General features: G+C 41.7%; 1 protein-coding gene across 1 annotated transcript in view; it reads left to right on the top strand.

The window, feature by feature from the left end:
- CYHR1 (cysteine and histidine rich 1) overlaps nt 1-15831 on the top strand; it is an 892696-nt gene that overhangs the window by 440596 nt on the left and 436269 nt on the right. The window lies entirely within an intron of this gene.

Here is a 15831-nt window from a genome sequence, read left to right on the forward strand (position 1 = left end):
TCCTTTACACCCTGTCATATGCTTTCTGTAAGTTTACAAACATACAGTGCAACTCCTTCTGATATTCTCTGTACTTCTCCATCAACACTCTCAGAATAAAGATCGCATCTGTAGTGCTCTTTCCCGGCATGAAAGCATACTGCTGATCACTAATCATGGCATCCCTTCTTAACCTTGCTTCCACTACTCTTTCCCATAACTTAATGCTGTGACTGATCAATTTAATCCCTCTGTAGTTACTACAGCTGTGCACATCACCCTTATCGGTACCAAAACACTTTTTCTCCATTCCTCAGGCATCCTCTCACTTTCCAAGATTTCATTAAACAATCTGGTTAAAAACTCCACTGCCATTTCACCTCCATGCTTCCACAGGTATGTCATCTGGGCCAACAGCCTTTCCATTCTTCATTCTCGTCATAGCTGTCCTTACTTCCTCCTTGCTAATCCATTGCACTTCATGATTCAGTATCCCTACATCATCCAACCTTCTCTGTCTCTCATTCTCTTCATTCATCAACCCCTCAAAGTACTCTTTCCATCTCCTCAACACACTCTCCTCGCATGTGAGTATGTTTCCCTCATTATCCTTTATCACCTTTACTTGCTGCACATCTTTCCTAGCTCTGTCCCTCTGTCTAGCCAATCGGTACAGGTCCTTTTCTCCCTCCTTAGTGTCCAACCTTTCATACAACTCTTCATATGCCTTATCCTTAGCCTTCGCCACATCTCTCTTTGCCATGCACCTCATTTCCTTATACTCCTGTCTACTTTCTCTCTGACAATCTGACTTCTTTGCCAACCTCTTTCTCTCTATACTCTCCTGTACTTCCTCATTCCACCACCATGTCTCCTTGTCGTCCTTCCTCTGTCTAGATGTCATACCAGGCACCTTTCTAGCCGTCTCCCTTATTAGCTCTGCTGTAGTTACCCAGCTATTTGGTAACTCTTCACTGCCACCCAATGCCTGCCTTAACTCATCCCTGAACTCACAATTCAATTTCCACCATTTGATCCTTGGTGCCGCCCTCACATTCCTCCTCCTCTTCTTGATCACCAACGTCATCCTACAAACCACCATCCCATGCTGCCTAACTACACTTTCTCCGGTCACCACTTTACAGTCTCCAATTTCCTTCAAACTGGCCCTCCTACATAAGATATAATCCACCTGTGTGCATCTTCCTCCACTCTTGTATGTCACCCTATGCTCCTCCCTCTTGTTAAAATGCGTATTCACCACAGCCATGTCCATCCTTTTTTGCAAAATCCACTACCATCTGACCTTCTGTAGTCCTTTGTTTAACACCATACCTACCCATCACTTCCTCATCCCCTCTGTTCCCTTCACCAACATGCCCATTGAAATCTGCTCCAATCACCACTCTCTCACCCTTGGGTACAGTCATCACCACTTCAATTCACTCCAAAATTTTTCTTTCTCATCCATTTCACACCAAACGTGTGGAGCATATGCCCTAACAACATTCATCATTACACCATCAATTTCCGTCTTCATAAAAATCACTCTATCTGACACTCTTTTCACCTCCAAAACACTTTTCACATGCTGTTCCTTTAGAATAACTCCTACGCCATTTCTCCTCCCATCCACACCATGATAAAACAATAAAAGAATTTGAACCCACTTCCAGTACACCTAACCTTACTCCCCTTCCATCTGGTCTCTTGCACACACAATATACCAACCTTCCTTCTGTCCATCATATCAGCTAGCTCTCTCCCTATAACAGTCATACGACCAACATTCAAAGTTCCGACCCTCACTACCACAGTCCTAGCCTTTCTCCTCTCTTCCTGCCTTCGGCCATGCCTTCCGCCTCTTCTCCTCCTTCGGCCAACAGTAGCCCAATTTCCACCAGCACCCTGTTTGCGAACAATACTGGTGGCGGTCGTCGTTAACCCGGGCCTCGACCGATCCGGTATGTAAATAGTAACTGGTGACTGCATGAAACGTTTTGGCGAATTTTTACGCCGGATGCCCTTCCTGACACAACCCTCCCCATTTATTCGGGCTTGGGACCGGCACAAAGAAGTGCACTTATTTCAGATCCTTCTGTCCTCTTCATTATTTTTTTTTTCTCATTTATTATTTCTTCTATGTCTGCTGCTTGTAAAATTTCTTTTGTTAATTTTCTTTTTTCTTTTTCTTAATTCTTTTTTTTTTTTTTGCAAACCATACATAAATGCCCAATTTTGTTACATTTATAACATTTCAGTTCACATTTTTTGCACCTTGTTCCATTTCCCCACAAATGTAACATTTTCTTTTGTCACAGTTACTTAGCAAATCTCCTTTTCCACAAAAAAGCTTAGTTTTGGGTTGTGCCCAGTATTTTGACACCCCAATTTCCCTCCACATTTATCATGCTTTGGGATATGCATATTTTTTCTCTTTCTATTTGTAACACAATATTACAGTCCCAGCCCACCAGTCCATAAACTCCTTTTGTCATAAATATTTGCAATGTCTTTTACTTCTTTAGATAAAGTTTTCAAATGTCTTTTGAGTCTGTGTCATTTCAAAATTGTACGTGAATTTTCATTTTTGTTTCCCTATTAAATGTTTTTATCACATAAAGATTCCATGGGTTAGTTTTTTTTTTCATATTCACCAAGAAAATTTTCCATTAAAATAACAGTCTCAAATACAGTGTGTCAAAGTGTCCCTTTGTTAACAAAAATAAATGCTCTTGCCTCATGAGCTTTTACACCCAAAGGAGCTATAACATTGTCCCACACTTCATACCTCTTCTTTAATTTGGATCCTTACCGTGTACTTCCAGTTTTCATTTTCATATGCCTTCTTTTCTGCTACTCCTCTTTCCCTTCTTTTACTTTCCCTGCATGTGTTATCTTTTCCATCTCAGCATTACGTCCTCCTTTTGTATTTTCCCCCACAGTGTCCCCCACGAAACATCTCCATTTTCTGGCTCACTCTCTACTACCATTTCTTTAAGTAAGTCATCCTGCATCTCTCCCGACTGTAGGGTTGTAATTTATACATCCATCATTCGCTGACTCATCTCCATCAAACTGATTTCTTTGTGAAACATTTTTTGAGAATCCTGCACACATTTTCTGTTTTTGGTATTTGCTTTCTCCTCCATTTCTTTCACCACTCATCTCTTTCTGCCTCCCTGTTTCTCTGGGCCACCTCTGCACCTGGAACAGAAACAAAGTGCTCCTACAAAATGTATCCCACTCACAACATTGACGAGTAGGGGAATTTCCCTGATGCCCTGGTCAAATTTCCCCTAGTAGTATAAATATTACCTCGGGCTCCCCTGAAAAAGAGGCCACTATGCTAGTGGAATTTAAAGGATAAATAAAAATAATATTAAACTGTTTTTCTTTATCTTCACCTAAATGTTTTTTTTAACATTCTTTCATCTGTAAATGTGTAAAGATAATTTTAGCATATTATTGCATCTGTAAATATGTTTTAATGATTTCTGAGATTCTACGTACCCAGGCTGTGCCTGTAATTGGTCTATTGATGTATGTGCACTACTCCAGTATACAAATATAATTTAAATACATTTAAATTATTACTACGTTCCTTGGAAATGGTCCATTGTAATCCATCATGGTTCAACTTTTAAAAAAAAAAAAAAAAAAATAGGCATACTTGTAAACTAACTGCAGTCCCACATCGCAATTCAGCATACCTGAAAAAGTTTTACTACTATTAGTTTTAAAATGTTCTATAAAGTAGGCTGTGTATGTTAATAGTGGAAGTATAAACCCGCTGATGGGCATTAGTAATTACATCCATACTGTCCTCTGAAAAAGAGATGTTATCCATAGAAATGTTCATATTACTATTTGAAGAATCCACATTTCATAGTATTGTGTCTTGATTGTTTTCAATATTACAGAATTCAGTAGTACAGAATTCAGTGGCTCTCTCTCTCTCTCCTTCAATAACTTCCTCCTCCTATCACTAGGGAATAGGTTTTCAATGCTTTCTCCAAGGCCAAGAACACTGCATCATTGGGCCCCGAGAATATCCCAGGATGCCTTCTAAATAGCATGAACCATGACCTATCAGGCCCTCCGGAATCTCCATTTAACTGTAGCTTCCAAACAGGCTTTGTGTCTAATGAACACATTTGCACAAAGATGGGCCATTTACAGACCCTGGAAACTAGACTTATAACTTACTAATCTCAAATGCAAAGCCATGGAAAGAATCGTCATGGAAATGATCAATAATGTAGGAAACGTCTTACTTAACCTGGTGGACTTCTTTGGAAGGCGATCAAAGCAATGAATGAGGGAAAAAAAATGATTACTTGGACAACTGGGTGGGGAACAGGAAGGTTATCCCTTTTTGGCAGCTATGTCTGTAATGGATTCGGCCTGTAAATAGTTTCTCTCAGGGCCCTGCTTGTAAATGTTTCACTTCCCAAGCCCCTGCTTACACTTATCAAGGGTATCAGAACTCGTCAGAGATTTGGTATGCATGGCTAGGCTTAAAAAGGTCCTAGTGGTCGTTAGCTTAGTAAACACCTCTGAACCTATGCTGGAAGATAAGAAAACTGTAGCTTCTAGTAACACTGCAGGTGCTAGGATTTATTTTTCCATTACTGACACTGCAGTGCAGCATAAGATGGTGGTGGTTCTTGTCCATGTGCTGCCCTTCAGATGAGACATTAATCTTAATGTGAACTGTTTATAGTTTGGTGGTGCATTGGGCCAGACAACAGAGGCAGCAGCTGGATAGAGGCAGAAAAATCAGCCTGTGTAGTGATTGAAGGAATCACTATAGAAGGTCTGTAGGATATTTTGGTGAGGGATGAGTTTATCTCCTGCTTCTGGAAGAGCTACTCCCATGTTTGCATATAGAGCCTGAGTAGACCCTTTTCAAGAGATCAGTAACTGAGATTACAGCAAAGAGTTTTGCACAAAAGCTCGTCATGCCAGTTGCACTACACCCACAGGTGGAACCAGAGGTGTAGCAAAAACTGTCATGTTAATGAGAGGGGCCTTGTGTTCAGTGCTAGTGCTGAGAGACTTTGGTTTTAGCCATGCCAACAGATGAAGGCAGCAGCTATGATGGTCACTAAAGTGCTGGCTTGAAAGGATATGAAGAGTTAGGCAAGGTCATGGTGAATGACTACAGAATGGACTCTGAAATATTCTGGCAAAACCATCCACTAACTTTCTTCTTTTTTTTCTTTAGGGGGTTAGGAGTTTATTGACCATGATACCCTTAACAAAGGTGGAGAAATATGGACCTTGGCTCAGGATGCGTTGAGCAAGTGGGAGATTTGGGCATACCATTCTGTGATGGCATAGCACCAGCAGCTTCTGACACTATAACCACTGTCTGAGGCCATAGTATCCGAAACAGCTGATGGAACTAGAATAATTTTTGTATACGTTATCACTGCAGTGAAGGCAGTGTTGGTGGACTTCATGAGTTGATGAGAACCATCTAGGAATGCTGAAGGTGCTTAATATTTTCTATGTGGCTCTGGTTAATCTGCCTTTTTTAATGTTGCATGGAAGGCAGGGACAGTACTACTGATTGGCAGAATGGCTTGCTTGTCCTTAATTTTCATAAATGGAATAGAAGGGTGTGTACATATATAAGAAAATCTTGCTGTCAGCTCCCCTGGAAAGGCGTATGCCTTTGTGCTGAAAAGGATATTTTGTCCACTAGTTAAGCCTCTGTTTCAGTAAGAGCACTGTGGAGTCATCCATGGCTCCGAAACGTGGATCAACTATTTGTTCTTTCTTGGTTATTGAAGAGGGTCATTTGATGTTTGAAGTGTTGACATGGAGGAGCTCTCGGATCTTGTAGCCCAGGAGGGTATGATCCTTGCCCTGGGAAGCATCCTGCCATCACCCAGAATGATACCACAGTGCAAGGACAAAATGATTGACTTCAACAATTGGCTAAGCTTCTGGTGTCATTTTAAGGGGAACCAGTATCTGTCTGCCTGGAGACGACATGGTCGACAGACCACAATGCTTTGCTAGAGATGGCCTGCACCTGTCGCTCCTGGGATTCTGGATATTGGCTAAGGCTCTTGCCACCCTATAGTGCCTTTTTTGGGCAAGGTTCAAATGCTAAATTCACCACTGTAACAGGTGCAAGCAAGCAAACTCTGAGGGTAATGCTACTCAATGCTAGAAGTTAAAACTCAAAATGAACTCACTCGAGGCACTCCTTAAAATGGAGAACATTGACATCTGTGAAGTGACAAAGACCTGGTTCAAGGCTCCAGAGAGCACCCCTGCATTGCCAGGCTATAATTCCTACCGCACCTTTCAGCCACCTAACCTGGACCGAAACATTAAAGGCATGTCCATATTCATTAAGGATATCCACACCTCCAGGCTAGTTGCTCAACATAATGCATCCGAAATTATCCAAGTGCTACTAACACTGGGCAAGACTGCAATCCAGGTCATAGCTTGTTACAGGTCCCCCACAATGCCCCAGGATTCCCACTCTTCATTTCTTAAGATACTGGAAAATATTAAGGTGTAACCAAATATCTTAATTATGGGTGATTTCAACTACCCTACCATCAACTGGGAAAACTGCTCCTGTACTAACTCGCTCGCTTAACATTTTCTGGAATTCATAAATTCCAACCCCTTGGATCAGCTTGTCCACACCCCCACCAGGGGCAGCAATATCCTGGACCTGGTCATTACCAATATGGGTAACCGGTGTTCCATGCCAGAGGTCACCTCCTAACTGGTCAGATCCGTCCACAAGCTAATCACCCTAGACATCCATATCCCACACTCACCCCCCATTAAGGAAACCACCATCAAAAACTACTCCAAAGCCAACTTCATGCTTCTTAAGACAGAAGTGGCAAACGTCACGACACCCATGCAGATGGAAAATAGAGGTATGACTGCTGAATCATACACAAATGCACTGTATAAGCACATACATGAGTGCATGGATCATGCAATCCCCAACAAAACCAAGACTCTCTCCTCCAAAAAAGGGAGCCAATCTGGTGATCCCCTGCCATAAACTCTACAACAGAAGGAAGAAGCTGTTGCAAAAAAGAGTAAAATCTCAAGATTGGAGGAACTCCCTGGTCAGCCTCCGCAAGAAGCTGAGATCCCTCATAAAATCCTGCAGCGCCAGTTATGAAAATAAAATCGCCACTGATTCCAAAGGCAACCACAAAGTATTCTACAGCTATGTCAAGAATCTCAATGGCAACACTCAGATCTGCTCTGAGGTATAGCACAATGGCACTAAATATACAGAACCAGCCGATATTGCCAACATCCTGGCAAATAGGTTCACTGCTAACTTTACCTCCCTCTCACCCTCCAAAGGGCCCATCTTAATACCGGAAGAATGAAAATCACCTGTAGTCACAGATGAACAAGTAAAGACCACTCTCCCCAAAACGAAGAACACAGCATACCTGGGACCAGACAACATCTCAGGCTGCGTACTGCATGAACTACAGAATGAACTGGCACCCCACCTAAGTACCATGTTCAGTCATAGCCTCACCTCAGGCTATGTGCCTACTGATTGGCGCACAGCGACAGCTGTCCCACTCCACAGAAGGGATGCCACCACGGACCCCAGAAACTACTGCCTCAGCCTGATGAGCCTGGTCTGCAAGGCCATTGAACGTATCATCTTGGAGCTTATAAACAAAGGCGACATAGGTAACTGCCAAACCCTGGATCCCATTCAGTTTGGGTTTGTAAAAGGTATTTCTGTCTACTAAACCTGATTGACGTCTTTGAAGCAGTCACTAGAGCCATAGATGAGGGCAAGATATGCACACAGCCTATCTTGACCTTGCCAAGGCTTTTGATACCATCCCCCACTCTATTATTATAGATAAACTCACTAAACTGGGCATAAATCCCTATATCACAAGATGGGTGGCCAACTGGCTCACTGACAGAACCCACACAGTAAAAGTAGCCGACTCCAAGTCTGTCTTCAGACCAGTGACTAATGGAATACCACAGGGTTCAGTCCTGGGCCCTCTCCTGTTCGGCATCTACTTCTCTGAAGTGCAGGCCAACACAAAAGGTCTTTGGCTAACAAAGTTTGCAGATGACTGCAAACTGGGAGCCATAATAGCATCACCTAATGATATAGACATTCTACAAAAGGGCCTCACAGAGACAGATGCTTGGTGTCAAATTCATGGCCTCAAGCTCAATGGCATCCCCTTTGGGAAAAACTCAGTACCCGTCAACTACCGCATAAGCGGTAGCTCACTAAACACAAAGTGTGATGAGACCTCAGGACACAGGTGGACAGTAGTTTCTCCTTTAATAATCACATCGCCACAGTAGTCAGGAAATCCTTCTACGTGGCACACCTCATCACAAAAGGGTTCTCGTCTAGAAAAAAGGAGGTCATTGTTCCTCTCTACTCATCCCTCATCAGACCCATTATAGAGTACAATGCCCCATTTGGCATGTATCTCCCAAGACATATACAACAATTGGAAAGGCCACAGAAATACCTCACTAAGAGGATTACCGGCCTCAAACAGATGCCATATGCAGACCTTCTGAAAAAAACTCAAGCTCTACTCTGTCGCATATCGCCTACTCTGAGGCGATCTCTGCCTAACATACAAAGCTGTGTCAAACCCAGAGCTGTTGGACATGCTACACTTAAAGAAATCTCAATCTCTCTGAAATACACGCTCCAGGGACCTAAACCTTGTCACCACAATAAACAGAACATGCTGGATGGATTGATTCCTGTCCTAGAGACTTCCCATACTCTGGAACAAACTACCCATTCTTGTCAAGCAAAGCTCCTCATTGGCCCTCTTTAAGAAAAATATTGACTGGATGGGAAATAGAAAATTCACCCCGGGGATCACTTCTACGGCACTACTCGACAGGGGTACAGGAAAATAATTTTCTTGGGTGGCGAAAGCCAGGGAACCTTTTTGGCTAGGCTTATATAGGCCCCAGGGCTGATAGCCTAGTACCTGCCTATGATTATATATGTATTTATGGACATGGAAAAAAGCATGACAGTGTTGCCTGGAATGTTTTGTAGAGATGCTGCAATAATATGGAGTCCCAGGACTGCTTTGTATACCATCTGGATCTGATGTTATCCAAGTCATCATTCATCACCATAGGGTCTAGGATCTGATACCAGGTCTGAGCAAATACTGCAGATGGATTCAAGACTCTAGCTGCTATGATGCCCTCTGACCCCTAGATCTCATTTGCCGTGTATCCTGTGCAGACACTTGTTCCTCTGGTTCTAGCCAGATAAGTGTTTCTTTTTTTCTTGTACCATAAATAGAGTTGATAGTGTTTTTTCTAGTGTAGTTTGGGACTGTGAGTTATTGTTCCTTTAGTTTATTACCTCCCTTCCCTTAGCTTAGTTTTCGGTTTTAGTTTGTGTGAGTTGGGTTTTGGCACCCTTTTGTCTTGCAGGTGTTAAGGCTGTAGTGTTAATGTTGTTGGTGTGTTTTAGTAGTTGTACCTTTGTTGAAGGTTGTGCGTTAGGCCTGGCAAGCCGGTACGTAAAAATCAACTGCCAATCATTAGTGGACTGGAGTTCTGCTGTGGCGACCCCTAACCGGGAAAAGCCAAAAGACACAAACTTTGGTTTACTCTCTTTTAGTTGTTAGAATTATGTCTGATAAACCTTCCGGCTTTAAGAAATGTCCTCATACAGTTGGAAGATGCTTAATTCCGATGCGCAGAAGGAGTGCTTGTATTGCTTGGGAGCTCCTGGAGATTGAATGTGACATTTTTGCTGTGTTCAACCTGAGGTCTTTAGCACAACAAACTCTTGCTAAAGGGTCTGGCCCAAACGGGACCCTTTGTTTCCCCCTCAAAGCCTTCCTCTTCTGATCCGAAGAGGAAGTCCCCTTCCCTCCAGCCAGTTCCCTCAAAGAAACTGTGGCTGTCCGATTCCAATTCTCCGGATCCAATTCCAGCCTGGTCTGTCTCGGATCCAAGGCCTTTGGAGTAGAGATCCGCGGAACTGTCGTGCAGATTCAGGGCTTCTCCGTATCAGAAGTCCTCGGATCTGACCAAGACCAGACTAGCCTTGGATCCGACCAGTTCATCAGGTCTCTCCGCTGTGTCTGCTAGGCCATCAGATCTGACAGGATCATTAGATCCCATTATAGTCTTGAAGGAGGTAGTCATCTTTTCTACCTCCAAACAAATGATGCATTCGGCTCTGAATCCATATCTTCTATATCAGTCTCGTAATTGTTCTTTTACTTTTTATCCACATGGCTTCCTTATTGTGCTCATCTGGATCCTTGTAGGCATTTCTCCAGAATGCATTCATTTCCTCTTTTCTTGATGATATCTCAACTGTTGCGGTTTTCTTTCCCAACTCCCAGTAAAATTTCTTTGAGTCATCCCTAAACTGTTTTTCTAATCCTTTCTTTATATTTCTCAGCATATCTCCTAAGTTTTTCAGCCTGCACAGATATTTTTTATTTATTTTTAGAGATAGTATAACTCAAATCCTGGTCTGTTCTGATGTTGCATGTTTGTTTTAACGCTCTCACTTTTCTAGTAATTATTTCACTTTATTTCCTTTTCTGTATTCTTCAAATAATGATATTTTTCTTAACTTTCAGAAGTATTTATAGTCTATGCTTCCATTGTGGTAATCTATTTGCCTTTACTAATTTATACATTATTGATGATACCTTGTCTTACTTTCATTGCACAAAATAATGTGTTATAGGTTCATAGGTATATACTAGGCTAACAACCACTTGGGTCTTTTTAAGCCTAGTCATGCATCCCAAATATCTGACCAGTTCTCGTACCCTTGATAAGTGTAAGAAGGGGCCTGGGAGATGAACCATTTACATGCTGCCTGTATCCATTAGAGACATAGGTGCCAAACCAGATATGAATGTCTTGTTCCCCATCCAACTGTCCAAGTTGCACTTAACTGGCTTAAGGAGGAACTTTGCTTTTCATGTATGGGAAGGCTGTTCCTGATGGAGGTAGTCTCCAAAATACATGTCTCTCCAGCAGGTCCTGTTTGTATCACAGGCAAGGTTTAAGTCTTTAGAGTGGGTAATTCTGGGGATGTTTGTTTTGTGGATATACAGGAGGCCCATCAAGGTGGAGTTTGACAATGCCTTGTTTGCCAGGCAAAGATCTCTCCTCAACAGCCTGTAGGAGACGGAATACAGGGATAGGGCTTTGAGGCAGTCGGCATACATGTTACACCCTGTATCCTTTTAGTGTGGAATCTCTGTGGACATTCCAGTTGTTGGATGTGCATGGTTAGGTAGATACCAAAGGGGGCATTGTACTCAATTATAGGTCTGATGAATGCTGAACACAGTGGAACAATGACCTCCTTGGACTTGGATGCCGTACCTTTGTTTACAAGTTGCACAACATAGAATGATTTCTTCACTACTGTGGATGAGATAGTTAAAGGATAGATTACCATCTGTTGTGTGCCCTCAAGTCCCCAACTACTGGGTCAACTCTTAGGAGGTGTGTTGTCAATGTGGCTGTTACCAGGGGTGGATAACGTCCCAAAGGATACTGTTATGCATTTCTCAGCATTTACTTTTAGTCCATGGCGCTATCTGTCTGTATCAGGCTTTCCTGAAAAACATTACTGTCAGTGGGGATTCTATGACTGCTCCTAATTTGTAATCGCCTGCATATCTCATGAGCCAGAGGCCCTTGACATTGGCCTTGACATCAGAGAAGCAAATTCAAAAAAGGCACGGTCCCAGGACTGATGCCTGAGTGACTCTGCTTGTGACTGGTCTGATGAACTTTACAGACAGCTGTGAAAAAAGGCAGGAAAGTGGCTTTCTGAATCCTGCAATGGCTTTTAATTTTTTTTTTATTGGGCAATGTATCTGAAGAGCCCTCCTGCAGATCAATGTGTGTGTATCCAAAGGCTTGCATAAGTATATGTTTATAGTTCCAGTCACTTTAATTTGGCTTATTAAGTTTTGAACACTCCCTGTCTTATTCACTTTCGTCAGCGTCGGTCTTTCATGCATGTTATATTTTTATCCAGTTCTATCAAATCCAGCGGGTCTTAGATTGAGAGTTTCTTCTATGGTTTGAGTTTCTAGCTCTTTCTGCCTGTTCATGGAAATATCTTGGCTTTGAAATGACTGTGGCATTTCATTTTGTGAGACATATTTACTGCTTTCAATATTTAATTGAATGGAGTGATTTTCTCTACTACTGCATTGCTCTACTTCCTGTGTCATTTCTTCAACCTGTACCTGTTTGATAAACCACCATTCTGAACTGAGTTTTGCCTCTGGTATTCCCTTTTAAATCCTTCATTCTTAGCTGATTTATCTCTTCATTTTCACTTTCTCCATTTCTGTATCAAACTGCTTACTTGCCACTACATTAGACTTCTGCCATGTCTGGGTGCCTTTTCCTGTATGTAATTTCAAACAATTGTGACTTTGCTTTACAATTATTAGTTAACATTGATTTATTTTCTGCATATATTGGGTCTCTCTTTGTCTCTTGTGTCCATTTCTCTATCTCCTTAATGTTAGAAAATACCTGTGGATTTTTTTCTTTCTCTTAGTACTTCAATTTTTGCTTCCTTTGTCAACTTGTTCTGTTTTATTGTCTGCATATTGTTTTGTCTATTTGGCCAATTAATGACCTTAAATTGGGGTCTGCATTTTTTTTCTATTTCAGTGATTTTTCTCTTCTGCTTTTTTTTCCCTTACTTTTGCAGTGTAACCCCTTTTTGGGAACTTGGGGTTAGTTGCATGGCAGAAACAAGACATAATTTATTTTTTCTCCTTGGGTGTCTATTTCTTCATTTCCAGGCATCTTGTCTGGCTGGTCAATTTTTCAACTTTTCGTAGACTTATTTTTTGTTGTCACATTAGGCCCTGATTCATTAGAGGGCCCAACACAAGTAGCAAGCTCTCTTCTATTCCTAGAGGACTTTGCACCAGTCACTATACTAGTCCTGGCCCTAGTGCCTTTGGCAGGGCTAGGCACTTTTTTATCCTGGGATAAGTGCGCCCAGCTCTCTTTTTCTGTATTTTTTTTCATGCTATATGAAAGTCAATACATCAGTTTCGCCTTGATAGGATTTAGTTAGGAACAGGCCCACCAAGACTTGAGGATGACTTCAGTACAAAACCAAATCTCTCTCCCTTTTTCTTTTGCACTATTTCCTTTCTCTATCCAGGCCTAGTGACTCCAGTATGGTGAGACAGATGCTGCCTTATGCTAAGGTAATGCATTAATGTTGCTGGAAAAAGAGGTTGTGGATTGACATTTATGACATCCATACTTTTGAGTATGTTTCTGAAATATATTCCACTACAGTGAGTACCTTACACAACTGTACTTTTTTGTACTTAAATGCAAACAAATGTTTGCTATTATTGTCACAACTTCCTACACTGGAAACTGTTCCTCTTATAAATGAAGATCAGATAGAGCAAGTACTGCATGAAGTTTTTGTATAAATAAAATGACAGTGCAAAGAGTTACCAGGATCAAGACCTTTTCTGAATATTGATTCCCATGCTTGCTCAGTGCCTCTCATTCCTACCATCTCATCTGGCAGCAGGACATCTCATCGGTTTTGGCTTTTGTGTACAGTCTACTGCTTGGCGAGTTTCAAGATTCAGTTTTTTGATGGTCACAAGGGAGTTGGACAAGAACTATACCTGTGGATGCAGTGGTTGAATATTATGAAAACCTTTGACTTGGTCCAGCACTGTAGGTTTCCTACTTTAGATGAATGAGTAGAAATGGGTAGCAAACTGTGTAGCTGTATAAATAGAGAGTATAAAACAAAAGGAATTTTGTCCACATTTACTTGGTGCATCTCTTTTCTTTTGGGCTAGCATTTACTTTAAATTGAGCTGCAAATATGCATTTTTGTTGTAGGTGGTAAGGGGTGTTTTCCTCTGATGTTAGTAATAGTTTTTAAAGGGTCAACAATAAAATTATTTGATGGTAGTGGATAAGCCTGTATAGCCTGTCTTTTTAGTGAATTAAACATTTTACGTCCCCTCATTTTCCTTTCCCCATAACCTCTTATACCTGTAGAGACAGTGTCTGGAGCCAAAACTGAACCATAAATCCAGGGACCAAGGCGCAGCAGCATTAACTACTGTGCCACTTTGCTGGTGTAAGACGTTCATTAAAACTTACTTTTTCATTTGTCCCGAGTTCTTCAGTGTAATGTACTGCATTTTCCAGATGTTGGCATGGAGGAATATTTTGCCCATTTATTAACGTATGTATTATTGTATTGGGTGTAAAAACTAAACACATTGTCATCTCTAAAATCTGCCATGCTCCAGCAAATATTCATTGGCTTAACACTAAGCCCATTGTCACATTTAAATCTGAGTTTTAATTTGGATTTGCTCTGCTCAGGCAATTATTCATACCTTTATCTTGGCCTGTTTTGATCCTGGATATCTGGTTATTTGGAACCAAGACATTGTAGTATGTTGCATAGTCATATATTGGAGTTTGCATGGATAGCTGCTGAACAGATGACTAGTCATTATGATTGAGGCATTTTTTTAAAATTGCATTTGCTTAATATGGAGAAATTACTTACCTAGTATGTCCTTTTAACAGATTAAACATTCTCAACAGGTATTTATTTCTATTTGCTTTTTTCCAGCTGTGCATCCTGACAACCAATTCTTCCCTAAATTAGCCTAGTCCACTTATTCCCCACTTCTGGGTATTTTCCAGTAAGACAAGAGCAAGCTAGGGAGAGGAGGCATCATACAGGAAGTACTGGTAATGTTTGTATTTTTACAGGCATCCCGGCAATGATGGCATTTGTTTTGGTACCAGCTACACCCCTTATGGCTGAACAGCATTGTCAAAGTGGGTACCCTGTGCCCCTCCCCACTTCACCCCATGAAGGCTACTGTCATTGACTTGGGATTGCCAAGTACACATCCCCTGGTCCTATGGCAGCTGGGAATTTGCAGTCCATTCGCATGAGAGCAGGTTGGCCTCATCTGGGCTATCATCACCCTCCCTCTAGGGTAGGCTAGCTTATTCTGTGGGAACACTACCCTCTTCATGAAGTACTGTCACATATCTAGGGATTATTTGGTTCCTGTAGTCTTGTAGCTTGTGCCCCCTCTAGACTCCATCTTTTTTAAGGGTGACCCTTCTCATCTCATAGGCATGCTCTCATGCACTTATGCTATTCCCCCTTTTCCTTCTTTTCATCTAGTGAAAAAGAGTCTCACAGTTTCTTTAATATGTGATCTTAGCTTTCCATTCCATACAGCCTTCAAGTAAGTCTTCTGGACTCCTTCCAGATGTATGATACCTCCCCCCAATCTCTGACCTCCAGAACTGCACACTGTAATCAAGATGTTACTTGACCAAGGCACTTCAGAATAAGACCCTTGTCTCTCTGCTTATGAAGCTTTTTTTTTAGGGCACTCCCCCACCCCCAGTTTTTTTTTCACCATGATTGTCTTACTTGCTTGTGATTCATTGTAGCTGTAATATATACACCTACATCCCCAGGTTCTTCCTTCTCTTTTGCCTCAAATTCACTCCCCTTAGTTTGTTTTCTAACCTTAAGGAGAGACTTTCCAGGCTGGTATTACTGCTGCTGTCATGCCACTGGCATGCAAGTCACTAGGCATGGCTAACAGTTCGTAAACTGGGAATGACTATTTTGGTGGTATTCATTTCTGCAGTAAGGGTGAGTGAGTTTGCAAACCTTACAGGCTTATGCTGTCTTTTAGTCTTTCTTTGCAGTATGCTTTAGTTCCATAGCAAGGGTAAGTGAGTTGCAAACCACAGCATCAAATGTTTTTTGTGAAC

The sequence above is a fragment of the Protopterus annectens genome, chromosome 3.part1, assembly GCF_019279795.1.
Source record: "Protopterus annectens isolate FY-2018-M chromosome 3.part1, PAN1.0, whole genome shotgun sequence".
In the NCBI taxonomy this organism is placed as follows: domain Eukaryota; kingdom Metazoa; phylum Chordata; order Ceratodontiformes; family Protopteridae; genus Protopterus; species Protopterus annectens.